This window comes from Haliotis asinina, chromosome 15, assembly GCF_037392515.1.
Source record: "Haliotis asinina isolate JCU_RB_2024 chromosome 15, JCU_Hal_asi_v2, whole genome shotgun sequence".
In the NCBI taxonomy this organism is placed as follows: domain Eukaryota; kingdom Metazoa; phylum Mollusca; class Gastropoda; order Lepetellida; family Haliotidae; genus Haliotis; species Haliotis asinina.
This window is the reverse complement of record NC_090294.1, coordinates 48889927-48903900: the sequence shown is the minus strand read 5'-3', so window position 1 is coordinate 48903900 and position 13974 is coordinate 48889927. Positions and strand designations below refer to the sequence as shown.

General features: G+C 37.2%; 1 protein-coding gene across 5 annotated transcripts in view; it reads left to right on the top strand.

Moving 5' to 3' along the window:
- Positions 1–6433: 6433 nt before the first annotated feature.
- Positions 6434–13974, top strand: part of LOC137265338 (golgin subfamily A member 4-like) — a 135481-nt gene continuing 127940 nt past the window's right edge. For all 5 annotated transcript variants that reach the window (XM_067800721.1, XM_067800719.1, XM_067800718.1 and 2 more), the window contains exon 1: positions 6434–6593. The gene's annotated coding sequence lies outside the window, so the exon portion shown is untranslated. The remainder of the gene's footprint in view (positions 6594–13974) is intronic.

Below are 13974 nucleotides of genomic sequence, written 5' to 3'. Positions count from 1 at the left end.
CTAACATATTGTCCAAGAAATGTTTTTATACACAATATAGAAATATATTTTGTTCATTCTGATAGAGCTTGCTAGACTTGCTCATAGCTAAGGCAGACATTTACTGTATAGCATTCCATTAAGAAACAGTGCAGTATTCTATAAACTTCAAATATAAATGTGAAAGGCACAAAGATATAGAAATACACTTAGATGATTTATCATAACAATTTCATGAATCAGAAATATAATGTCATTCTGGGTTGGTGTTTTTGTTGTGTTTAAGAGGTATATATCCTTTGTCAGTACTGAGCAAGGTAAACTGTGGATTTATTTGTGCTAGGTATGTTCCCTTGTATCTGATGCTAGTCATGTTGTACACATGGTCTAGTGGCAGCCTGTCAGACATGACGTCATCATTACCTATTGAAATGGAGTGTTGCTCATGTTATTGATCACTGGTTTGACTGTCATGACTTGATTATTTGCCAGCCACTGGGATATAACTAGAAAATTGCAGACTTTGGCATAGACGAACCCAGTGTGTAAGTAATGGGTTTTATGCTGCTTTTAGCAGTATTCCAGTAATATCACTTTGAGGGTCTGGGGGGTTACTAACAAATACAAATTATTATCTTTTTCTGAAATTAAAGTAGACTTTTTCTACAAATTACATCTGAAAATACAATTGATTTGTTAATTATTATCATGCAGTTCTGTCCAGTATATAAGGTGATTGTTTGTTGTTCCACCAGGATACAGTAAATGATTATGAGCACATTGACGGGAAGTCCATGTTTATTCAGGTCGTAGATTATGTAGATCATTGAAAGTCTTGTTCACAGAGCATGTACACTTTGTGAAGTCTGTCCTGAGTCAACTTGTTTGAAATGTCATTTATATAAATATATATATATGGCAGTTTGACATCCTCTTTGAAAAACATCATCCATGCATCCTGATCCATGCACACACTACATCAGATATGATGCCGCCAGGAAATGTCGGACTCGAGTTCAGTGCACTAAATGCACGTTGTGAGGTTGTGTGGCTGTGCTGAGTTTTTGTTTTTGTAGATGAGGTGTGGCTATTGTATGAATGCTGTTTAGTTGTTGAGTGGTGGTGTAGTTGTGTAGTTTTTGTGTGGTGGTGTAGTTGTTGTGTGGTGATGTGTTATCATGTGTTATTGTGTTATTATGTGGCTGTTGTGTGGTGATGTGTTGTTGTGTGGTGGTGTAGTTGTTGCGTGGTGATGTGTTATTGTGTTATTATGTGGCTGTTGTGTGGTGATGTGGGTAGTTACTGGAGGGACAAATGGTAACGAAAGATGAAATTATCTGCCATTTGACCTCTGGAGTGTTGTTTGTTTGAACTTTATTATCTGAAAATTTGTTTCTTTGGACCTTTCAAATCCAGGATCTTTTGTGGAATAATGTTTTTTGTTAGGACCTTGTATGTCTGTGTTCTTGTTAGTCTATTATTACAAGCCTTTTTATTCAGAACCATGTAAGTCTGGTTCTATCTGGTTTAGTTCTTTTTTTTACCATTTAATTGTGCTATGTCAGGTAGATTAATCCACTGATCACTCCTGACAGAAGTCCTTGAAAATAATCAGTACTTTTATTGAGAAATGTTGTCTTTGAATAAATATATTAAAATAGCAACAAACAGCAAATTTGTCTTTAAGGAAAAGCTTTGATTTGACAGTTTTTGATCAGCAGTTTCAGAGACATCAGAGCCAACATCAAGAAATCAGTGCTTTGAACTAGATGTGACTCAAGGCTTGGTGATTCATTATGATCCTTCCTTGATATCAAATCACAAAAACACATGTTCCATTTGTATCTTTCAATCATGAAGAAGCCCTGAGGAAAGACTTGTAGTGTAGATAGTTCCCAGATAAGCCAGTCATCAGTTTCACTGTCTGTTGTACTGTCAGGAGAAATGTTTTTGCTGGGCATAAATACAGCCATCTTCAGCCATCTTCATGTTTATGACCTCACCTGTTGTAAGAGTAGCAGGTTGTTCTACTTTGTTTTATTGTTGTCTGGAAAGCAGGGTTTGCCAGAAACAGCTTACCCAACTACTACTTCTGTTTTCTCTGAAGAGAATTAAACATGTTTTTGTAGAGATGAAAGGTTGGACATAAGGTGAACTGCAAACAGAAAGTACATGTTTATGTCCATAGGGATTATTGGAAAGAAATTTGTATGTCTTTCCCCACATCAGGAAAAATAATTACTACTGGACCAAGTTAAAATAGTTAGATATAAGCATCTGGTTTGTTTATCAGGTGGATAGTCTTAGGCGAATATTACAGATGTTATACTATCGCCTGAAGATCAGAAGGGTGTTTGTTCTATGTTAGAAATACTGGACTGTGTTGGACTTCTTCTATCATCATATCACTCTCAGACAAATTAGTACACTTACTTTTCATCAGTAACATATGCAAAATTTAATGGGGCTCACATTGTTGCCTCTTGCAACATGATGACTATGACTGGATGCCAGTAATAACCACTACAGGTTTCCATGATGCCAGGGTGTGGACATTAAGTTTATTGAAATTGTTTAGCATTGCCAATAGGTTTAGGTTTAATATTTCTTTTATTACAGTTTTAAGATAAAATACAATGTTCAGACAGTGTGTGAGATTTTTTCTCTCTGACACAAAAGTTAAACAAATAAATCTCCATTGATTAAGTAGCCAACCAAAAACCCCCAAAAAGCAAACAAGCTGAAGCACACGGAAAAGACTAGTCAATTAATAACTGACAGAATAACATCAATGCAAAACACTTTACAAAATATTTGAAATTTGGCCGAATTGATGGTACATCTTTATTCATTTATCACAGATGAGTGAGTGAAGTGTCTTCTTTTTCCAGTGATTAATGTAGGTATGAGGAAGTTTGGTTTGGTGCCAGGAAACAGGTCAGGATTGTTGATGAGGTGTTCCAAAGGCAGATTCCAAGTGACCGTGACTATCTGAACATCAATCACTGGAAATAATGAACAGTGTAAGAAACTACATAAATCTAGACAAGGATTAGCTTGTCATTGCCTTTTATTTTCATTAAATTTGTATGTTAATCCTACTTTTGAAAACATGTGAACATGCATGTTTATTAACTCATTAAACTGAACTCAATATTCAAGAATTAAAGTAAAAGAGAAGATGTTATCTAGAAAAAGAGTTATGTTTTCACAGCCTTCCAAAATGTAAATAATGACAGTCAAAAACTTGGTAGTCAGTAGCAGATGTCACTGAACGTCCGTTGTCTCTTCCAGCTTGCGTGTCTTGATTTCTTTATTTCTTTATACAGTTGATGTATACAAGTAACCTGGCTTGATACCCTACTAAATTATAGTTGGAATGATTCAGAATCATATGATCACTGTCTGTTTGTTTAAAGTCCTATGAGTTCTCCACTGTACCTGAAAACATAGCCTGTAAATGAGCCGTGTGTGATTGTGGAGCTCCCTGGAAATATACCCTTAATAAAGGCCAGAGTGATGTTTCAGTATAGCTGCCAACACCATTGTCAAGCACATGAATATAAAATGTCGTTCATATCGATATTAAAGAAGTTGTTTATCCATAGAACTCTCCTCTTTGTTCATCAAACCAACTTCTAAATGCCACTCATAGAAATTAGAGGCCAGAGTGCTTTGGGCAAGAAAGGGGAGGCCAAGGTATCTCTTTTGTTTGCAGTTAATTGTTTTCTGTCAAAACTGTAAACTGGGTGTCAGAGAGAGATGTCAGCGAGTTATACAGCAACCTTATGTATCTGTGACAGCTGTGTGAGCAGAGAAGACTCAGTCTGATACCTGTTACCTGACCCTTAAAGTTCGAGTCGCTGAAATTCACTAGAATTTCCTGGATGCTCTGAAATGCAGTGCCTTCACAGTGTTTTCTCTTCTACACTGTCTGAGCTTCTCTGCTTGAGATGTGAAAACTATTTATTCAGGGTTGGGATTCACCTGGGAGAGAATAACAACCACATCATATATCAGTACTGAAATATGTGTCTAGTGATGGAATTACCAGTGTGTAGAGGGTGTATTGATATGATGAGGACTTGATATGGTACATATCTTGATAATATGAATGCGTTACAATTCATATTGCAATACAGCAGTTTGATTTTGCAAGGTCATCTTCTGTGTATGTTGTGGTAATTCCATTACAATTATGTTTCAGAGTTTTAAAACATTATATGTAGCACAGCTTAGTGAGTAGTAGGCTTTATATCAAAAAGTAAGTTTACTAACTGACGTCCTTGGATGGTATGGAAACCATTTCAACCACAGAGGGAATTGTTTCATTTGATTGATGTTTATAATGTCAGACCCTTACAGTCCTTCCTTACATTGAACCATCTTGGTGATATATGATGAGATATTTATTGGCATTTTATGTTTGGTATCTGAGACTGATTTAATAGGGTAGGCGATATAGGTACAAAAGATAAACTTTGGCCTTCCTTGATTTTAGAACAAATTACAGCAAAGCTAGTCTTACTTTGTCTTAGAAAAATACCCTGATGATGATACTACAGGCTTCATGTAGTTAAGGGATGAAATCTTATCATCATTCAACACTGTACTTGAGAAATAAAGAGTTGTCATGAGTCTTTCTGGAGGACTATTCAACCTCCTGTGATACTGTAGACGTTAGCATCTGTGTGCCTCCTAACAGTAACGTCCTTAAGTTTTACGCATCCTTAATGTATTTTCAGATTAAGGAAGCGGAGTTCCGGAACATCCATGATATAATACACAGGCTTCTTAGGGGTGCCACATCAAGACAAATCATACACAGAAAAAAAGCGCCAGATCAGCACTTTCCTAATTTGTTTTCAAAGTTTCACAAAGAATGTGGAACAGTATATGAATAAACATTAACAATCCCCACAGTGAATGAGCCAAGACGAATTCCAAATTATGACCTGAGGAAAGCAGAAAAAAGTGAAACATTCCTGAATATCAAACGGAACCAGTTTATTTCATACCTGATGTATATCCAAGGTTACTGTAAAGATATATTTGATGGTTTTAGTGTTAAACTGTGGAGATGAAACATTACCGAAACAGGTTGGGATAACAACCCACATAAAATTTGTTAACATAATGAAAGACATAACCATTATATTAATTATCTGTACATGGAGTTGAAAAGAAAATCACCGGGGCAGGTGTGAGTATTTGACTTTATGCCAATGTCAAGGATGTCTTGTTCCAGCTAGGCGAAACCATTAGCCTAAAAATTCAAGCATCCATTTGCCTAAAAATTCAAGCGATGAGAAAAAAACGCTTCCCAGTGCCCCTGCAGATACATGTTTACACAGGATGATAGGCAGAAATTACACCCATTAGCCTGTTCAAACCTCCATGGTGTTACTAAGGAAAACATGATGACTAACTGCCAGTATCAGGGCAGAACAAGGTTCCTTTAATTGTGCTGTCATAAGAGGCAGCAGTACATTCCACTACTTTGTTTGAAGCAACATATTGTTTTATCTGCTCTTTATGCACAGGATCAAAGGAATTTAACTGTTATGTTCTTGTGATGCGTCTGCTGAGAATGATGCTGAACACTGTGTTACAGCCACCTTTTTCTTCATGAACAGGTGTATCAGAAATTCTCAAGTTCCCTCTTTTCGACTCCCATTTAAGTCATTTCTTACATGACTCCCAAATGCTTGTAGTCTTCTAATATGTGAGAGTGACTAGAGGACACAGCCAAGCTGTTATATTTACTGCTTGCTAGATAAGTTTTTGTACTTGCATCCCTGTTGAAATTTATTTGTGAAAAGACTACATGTTAAATGAGCATCATTTTAAGAGCTTTTGACCTGCATTTTGTGTGTACTGTGTTTTGCATTCCAACATCTCATGAGGTCAGATAATGAATCAATCTGGCCATATCATATCAAATTACAAATTTAAAGAGCAAAAATAACAGTCGAGACATTATCATAAAATTCAGATTTAAACAATATGATTCTGTGTAGGTCCAATTACCCCAGATAAATATACTCCGAGGCACTGATACTGTAATGTCAATATTATAGATGTCCAATGTGAAAAAACAAGGTTGTGAGACGTGTAAATGTGTATTAAGTGTCTGGCCTTATGGATTATTTATTTTGTGTGTCCGTAATTCAATCATTTAATACCACAGACATGCACAGCATATTTGAGCTGTAGCACCAGAACACATTTGCTCTGTTTCCACAGCTATGTAAATGGCCGACAGAACATCCATAATCATGATAATGAGAGCCATTACACTGGCCATGTATTTTCTCAGCAATTATGTTAAATGTCATTGGTTCAAATTACACACTCAAACTGGATATCGGCATCTGTATGGTATTTTATAATTGGTGTTTGTGCTCCAATTATGTTTGATTAATGTAGTGGATAATTAAACAACCGTTAGATATTTGTGTTTGTGATCAGTTTGGTTGAGGTTTCGGAGAGGAGGGAATCCCTCCTCCTTGCCGCTGCTAAGAATAGATGTTTGAAGAAGATGCTGGCTACACATTTAAGCAACTGATTTCGGATGTAGCCAGCATGAGAGGCTGACCAGCTCTCCAGTGGTTGTGAGTACATGTATTACCCTAAAAGTACTTTTGAGGAAAATATGCTTAAGTTTCAAATGCAGCCATTTTGGTTTGCATAATTTGAATGTATTTGAGTAGCAGGAAGATGAGTACTTATGAGGTGTGAATTAATCTAGGGCAGCATCATGATATGCTAAGCTGCTTCCATGGAACGTCTGGAGTAGTGCTCTTTTGTGTCAGGCAACATCTTTTTTATAGAAATTGTGGAAGTGGTGGTGCCACTGGCAGTGTAGGACATGCTCTCTGCTGACACCTGTTATCAGTACAGTGTGTTGGTGGCCCATACATGCAATTTTCACTGCTATTTGCTTTTAACGCCCAGTTGGAATCTGCTCTGTAATATGATGGTGACTGGTTGTTCTCAGGGGCAATGACCTTATCTATTTTACACTGTAAAATGTGCGTCTATCTACTTCTCAAATACATAGACTGTACTTCCATTAGCACTATGAGGTTAGGTTTTGATCTTAAAATGTAATCACTGTACCTTGTACAAAGTGGACAGGTTTACATTTGTATGGGAAAGGAGGAAAGAAAAAATGTTTATCATTGTGACCCCCTTTCTTGTGACCCCTGTCATGATGGTTGCAGATGAAGTTGCTTGCCTGAAGACTCACTCACTCACTCACTCACTCACTCACTCACTCACTCACTCACTCACTCACTCACTCACTCACTCACTCACTCACTCACTCACTCACTCACTCACTCACTCACTCACTCACTGAAACATCACTCTAAGTCACTCAAAGGTCCCACTCAAAGAAATCATCCAAGGACTCACTATGCCCCAAAACGCACACCAGCACAAGTATATATATATACCGGAAGATATTGATGATGCTCACTAACCATGTCATTAAAAGTATATGGTTTTAAATTAAGTTTTCATGCAGTGTGCAGCTGTAGGCAAGTATAGTTGCCCAATTTTGCGTTTCATATTGTTAAAGAAGGTGATCAGTGACAAATGAAACTTCATTTGCAGATCCTAAGCGACATCTTTTTCAAGTATTGTCTCATTAGAATTCCTTGAATGTCTTAACTTGGAATTAATTGCAAAGGTATTAGAGAAGAATTTTTAAGAAAAATGTTCATACATTTCTGTAAGGGATTGAGTGATATTGTCAGATTGTTTCTTCTTTGCAGTTCACATTTCTTATGTATGAGACTTCAAAATAGAGCCCATGGAATCAGGATTAGGCCAGCCAAAGAAAGCTTTCTCATTGGGCAGGAAAATGCAGGAAATCCCACATTAATCATGGAAATAGAAACATTAATATATTTCCAAAATAGTATGGCAACATTTTTACATCAGGGAATTGAATATGTCGAAAAGATTATTGTCAGTTATTTCATACGAATGGAAAGTAAGCTAAACAAGTGTGCACATAAGCATGATGATGTAAGTATTAATAATGCAAAAGAAATACTTTGAAAAGGGAAGGCAACTTTTGTTCAAAGTGGAAAGGGCAACATTTGGTTCAAAACTACTTCTTCCATGTGCGCATGCACAAACTCCATGGTTTTTTGTTTTTTTTACTCAAGTTTTAGTGATGTAAAGTTGCGGCTTTTACTGTTTCAGTACCAAGGTTTGTGTTTGTGTTGCTATTTCCATGATTGATTTGGACGTCTCTACATTTTTCTGCACAGTGGGAAAGTGTTCTTTGGTAGGCCACAAGAACAGGTGCTTCTTTCTTTCTTAATTTGCATTAAGAGGTTGGACAGCCCCTGTGGTGGAGAGATTAAGATATGTCAAGCTGTTCTTGAGTGAGAGACCATGCTAGGATGTTCTAGTTCTGGGCAGGGACAGTGGGAGTTTCTATCACTTATCTGAACTTAATGCTCCACAAACTGGAATATTTCCACTTTCAGTCAGTGTCCTGATAAAAAACGCTGAAGGAAGAGGATTTAAGGCTGTTTCTGACCCATGCTTATCAGTTGTGTTTTTTTCCATCTGAAGGGGACTGAGATAGATTGGTCTAATGTCTTTAAATGTGAAGGGACGTGAGTATGGAGTTGGGGCCCCTGATGGCTAGATGATTGCTGTTATCTGTGCACTAAGTGTGTCTACTTTAGGACTCTCCTGTTTGACTGCAGGATGTGGAAACAACATCTTTACCTGAGGGATGTTTTAGGCTTTCAGACAAAGAAAGTTGCTGTTTTAAACCAGTAGATGGAAGGCTGTGTACCATACTTCTGTTGTCATGGCCTCTTCGCCATACAAACCGTAAGATAGAGCTGAGCTTGTTCGATTTTAACTTGTATTATATGAGGTATAATTCATTGGAGCAGGTGATTCAGTCAGCCAATCAATATCCTCAAAATCCAACAAAATTTACCTCTAACATGAAATGCATGTTATATGCATGTTCATTAACCTGGCTTACACAAAGAACCGACAAGGAGAATGCCATGAATAACACCACAAAACATGACACAAATAAGAAATGTTTTTGTACAACCTTATTAATTGACTTTATAGTTAAACGTAATATACAACATTAAATGTCTCTGCCTTATTTACAAAACGTAATTATTATTACTTACTCATTCACTGTGATATTGCTGCAATATTGCTAAAAGCGGCATAACACTAAACCTACGTTCACACTGCTTGATCATTTTTGTTCAAGATGCAGTAAGATTGGGTTCATGTGAAGTTAGCTGTCATATTTGTTTACTGTGATATTTTTCTTTTTACCTAGGTTTCACCTGTTTTTCAAGATGTTAAGAAAATATTTGCATGTTTTGCTAAATGTTGGGCCTGAGTTTAAGTTGGATAGTTGACCTTTTGCGCTTTGACTATGTTCAAGAGTTCTTTCTGAATTGTTTTTTCATGGACTGTAAACATCATTTCCTAGGAAACCAGTTACTATGGTACCCATGAAGCTAAAATGCATGCTCCAACAGTGACAGATGAATTTGCTCAGGAGGTGCAAATGCAAGTTTCAATATGGCAGCCTTGGCAGACATACTGTAAAAGCAGTTTATGGCCAGTTTATACAATATATCCAGATGCTTTCGTGTGAACATTAGTTCGAATTAAAGGATCACTTGGTATAAAAATAAGCTTTTGTTTGTCAGCTTTCTGGATTCATGCATGCACGGATGGTTGGAAGGGCAAGGAATTGGAAAACTAAAGTTTGTATTTATGATAAAAGTAACTTAGGTTGAGACAAATGTTTGGTATGCAGGTTTGTCAAAATGGAAATTAAAATTAAACTTTATTTCTAAGAAAATAGTTTACAAAGTGTGTAAATTCCAAATCTGTTATCATTTTGATATCAAGTCATCAAGAAACTTTTCATATCAAGTCATCAAGAAACTTTTCATATCAAGTCATCAAGAAACTTTTCATATCAAGTCATTGAGAAACTTTTCATATCAAGTCATCAAGAAAAAACTGAATGTATCAAATAATTGTTGCCAGCGTAATCTTTGTTTATAAAAAGGCTTCTCTGAGTTAAAAAGTCACATTTGATCATTAAACTGTGTAAAATGTGCAACTTGATTGCAAGGGGCGTGCAATATGTGACATTGAATTATCTGATTTTTTATGTAGTTATGCTGCTCTAGGCTTGGTGCAAACAGATCATTAGTCTTTTGTCATTAATTAAAAGTTGAGGGTTTGATGTTCTGATCGGACTGTTGATGGGTGATCTTTCTGTGTCAGCGGCAGACATGTATACTAATGTAACAAGGCTTGGATGTGTGTGGCTGTTGTTCTGGCTGGTTGTTTCAACAAATTATGTATCCATGGACCAGGTGGAAATTTACCCAAACTTAAGAACTGTCTTTGAAATTATGAAGCAAGGGGTTTATGAGTTAATTGATGGATTGTGGGTCTCTAGTGGAATAAGTAGGTTTTCTCTTTGAGTGTGGAATGTCACAGTCTGTGGATTCCTTTGGAATTGTTTAATTTCTGAGCAGATCAGACAATCAATGTATGTATGCTTGTAAAGCACAGTACTATGAAATGAAAATGTGGTAGTTCCTTGCTGGAATATTGATACAAAGTGTATAAAACCATGCTCACTTGCTGTTTTAGGCAAACAAAAGGGGATTTGGTGGCTTGACTAATTGTATGCCACATTGCACCCTGATGGTGCAGTATTCATCAGTTATTGGTTGGTCTCTACTTGATTATTTACATCAGTAGCTAGAATATTGCTGACAGTGGCAATGCAGCTAGAATATTGCTGATGGTGTAAAACTACAACTATATCTTATGGACGAGGATCCCCTAATTCTCTCATTCCACCGTAATTCTCTCATTCCAACCTGCTGCAGATTTCAAGACAAAATACTAGAAGTAAATCATTGCCTTATGTTATATTGTCATAACCCATGTGAGCATCACTGTTAAACCCAGCGCCACAACCACCAAATCCTACCTGTGAAACTTGCCTGGTTCCAAGTAATCAATTACAGCTTTATGTGTGTAAGCACCCCAATTTCCCCTTCATTTAGATAAATACCAGAGCTGCTCAAAATCCCTTTCTTTCTATGGGGACTGGTTTGAATCATCAGAATGAGGATAATTTTCTCAATTCAATCCCTGACAGGCAATTATCACCTGGCTTTGATCTGCCTAACGAATCTGTAACAACGCATGTAGGTAATTACACTGCAGAGGATTGAACAGGAGAAGGAAGATCAGATACTGGAATTGTGGATTCCAGTGAATTGTCTGTCATTGGATTACACCATTAACTGTGATTTCATGGAAGCAGAAGAACTTTAAACCTGATCACTTGGGAACAATGTCTTAACAATAATGGCACTTTGCCCATGTTGTAAATTACTGCTTTTACAATGTGCAGATGTTTTGGATAAAAGAAAACAGTTAGAAACTGCTAGAAAATAGAATGTGAAATTTCTTATATGGGAAATGCATTATATGTCTGTTTAAATATTTTAAATCTAGTGCGAAGTGAAGTAGGTTAATGTTAAGTTCAAAGATATTGCACAACTTGAACACAGATGTGTGTACTTGTCTGGAACTCGGCTAGTTTACGAACTGGAGATACCATGCCCCAGTAGTACATGATATCTCATTCAAACATGCTGTCCTTTCATTGCCTGATTTTAGTTTTACGGCGCTTTTGTCAGTATTCCAGCAATATCACGGGATGGGACACCAGAAATGGACTTCACACATTGTAGCCATATGGGGAATCAAAATCGGGTCTGTGGCATGACGAGCGAACACTTTCCACTTTGCTACTTTGAGCATTCTGAACCGTGGTATCATTACGTGCAAGAAGTCATAGTGCTAAGGCGGTTGTAAGTAACATACCATAACATGGACGTTTAACTGGTGTAGCACTAAGGTTGTTTGTACAATGGCACCCAGGTAGGGCATCAACCAATAGTTTGTCTGGTCCAGACTTCACTGTAGACTTAAAATGCTGCTGGAAGGATGGGCACTAAGGTAAAGATAGGAAATAGGCAGTGACTTAAACAAAGACAATATATATGAGCATGTCAGGTGCCCATGTTTTTTTGCTAATACAGGGACAGAAATTAACCAAGAAAGTCAAATATATATCATTGGTTCCTGTCAGATTTTTCAAAGGCGAAGTCTCTGTCAGCTGATAATCCTTGATCATCTTTAACATTAACAAACAGGCCTGTATTAGTGTGTAATTGCTGATTTCTGTCTCTGTGTTGAGGAGAATTACTTGTGTCCACAAATTATTAACACTCTGATTACAGTGGTCAGCTTGAAAACAGAAAACTAGCAATTTTGTTGCCATCCGTGGCCATGGTGCCAGTAATTTGTCTTCTTCAGAGATCACGCTTGTCTGCCATGGTTCAGGGGTAAGGTTGTAGAGATTCTTGTTTAATTCCATGTTCTTTCAGTTTGACTGTCCATGGGCATTGTATGCATTGCTTGAAGGTTTTAGCATTGAAATACCATATGGAGCTCGGGGTGAATAGTTAAAGAAAAGGCCACGTTTGATCTTCTGTCTACCTGTTGTCTTGTGAAGCTCATAGTTTCCCTAGATTTTTATACAGTTATGCTTGTTGCTGAGACTTGAAAGATGGCACTCAACATTTTGTAGGGTAGAATCAGGTTAGAGTTCATAAAATGTTAAATATTCTGGTATGTAGGTATATTTTGTTGCAGTTACTGGATTAAAGTTGAGAATACAGGGGATGGGAGAATATATTCTTGTAATCACTGCATTAAGACTAAGTATGTAGGGGACAAGGTTGAAGTATATTCTAGGATGGGAGTATATATTCTTGTAATCACTAAATTTAGGTTTGTATGCATGGGGATAGGGTTGAAGTATATTCTATTATGGGGGTATATTTTGTTGCATTCATTATGTTAAAGTCGAGGATGTACATGTAGGGGTTGTGGAGAATGTTTTGGAGATGCCGTTCAGGGTGTCTGTAGTCCATCAAAATGGTTGCAAGGTTAATTAACATGCAAAGGTTGGGTTGTTGATGGGCCAGACCGATGCAGTATTTGTTTAGATGAGCCTGATACACCAGTGCAAGTGGTCCTACCATGGACCAGGGATGCTGTGTGCAACTTAAGCTTAACCTTGAACTAGAAGAAGAAGGATATTGTACATGAACTCCCACAAAGGGCAGGGTATGCATGTTGATATAGTGATAAAGTCAGAAAAGTTTATAAATACAAAGAAACAGGAACAGTACGTGCTATTTAATGGTTGACTGAGGAAATGCATGTTTTCTTTTCATGGACAAATCGTATATGAAATAAGGGGAAATGTTAATAGAAAGTGGTAGAGGAATATTAAGTGACAGCAAAGCTATGGTGGGCGATGACATTAGAACTGTGTCATTAAGTAGTGTTAAGATCTTGATGAACATGTGGAATAAGAATTTGGATCTAGTTTGAATAAATATTGCAAAGAAATTAAGGATTCAAATTCACCAAGTGGCCCATGGCTTTGTTCTGTTGTAGTCATAGCCCTATGCCGATTATTACTGCCATACTTTAACTCAATTTCCAAAACTATGGTTGTGAGCCTTGTGGAATGAGCCCAGATGGTGTTGCTGCTAGGATGACCTTGAGATGGCCTGCATCAGTAGCGGGATGTCCAGCATATCAAGCGTATCTCTGCCTGATGGTGGTCAAGAGGTTCTCCTTCATGTTGAGGAGCACGCTTAGGGAACTGACCACTGGTTCATGGCTGCAGAGGTCGAGCTGTCACCAGACCAAGATGAAGGCGAACAATGATTCAGATGTTATCTGCATTTGAAAGTCTTCCTTTCTCACAGTAGTTTGGATTGTAGTCTTATACATAGACCCTTGCATGATGTTGAATCTTATTTGACGCTGACTGTAAATTGTATTAATTTTGGGAGTGGGGCGCTT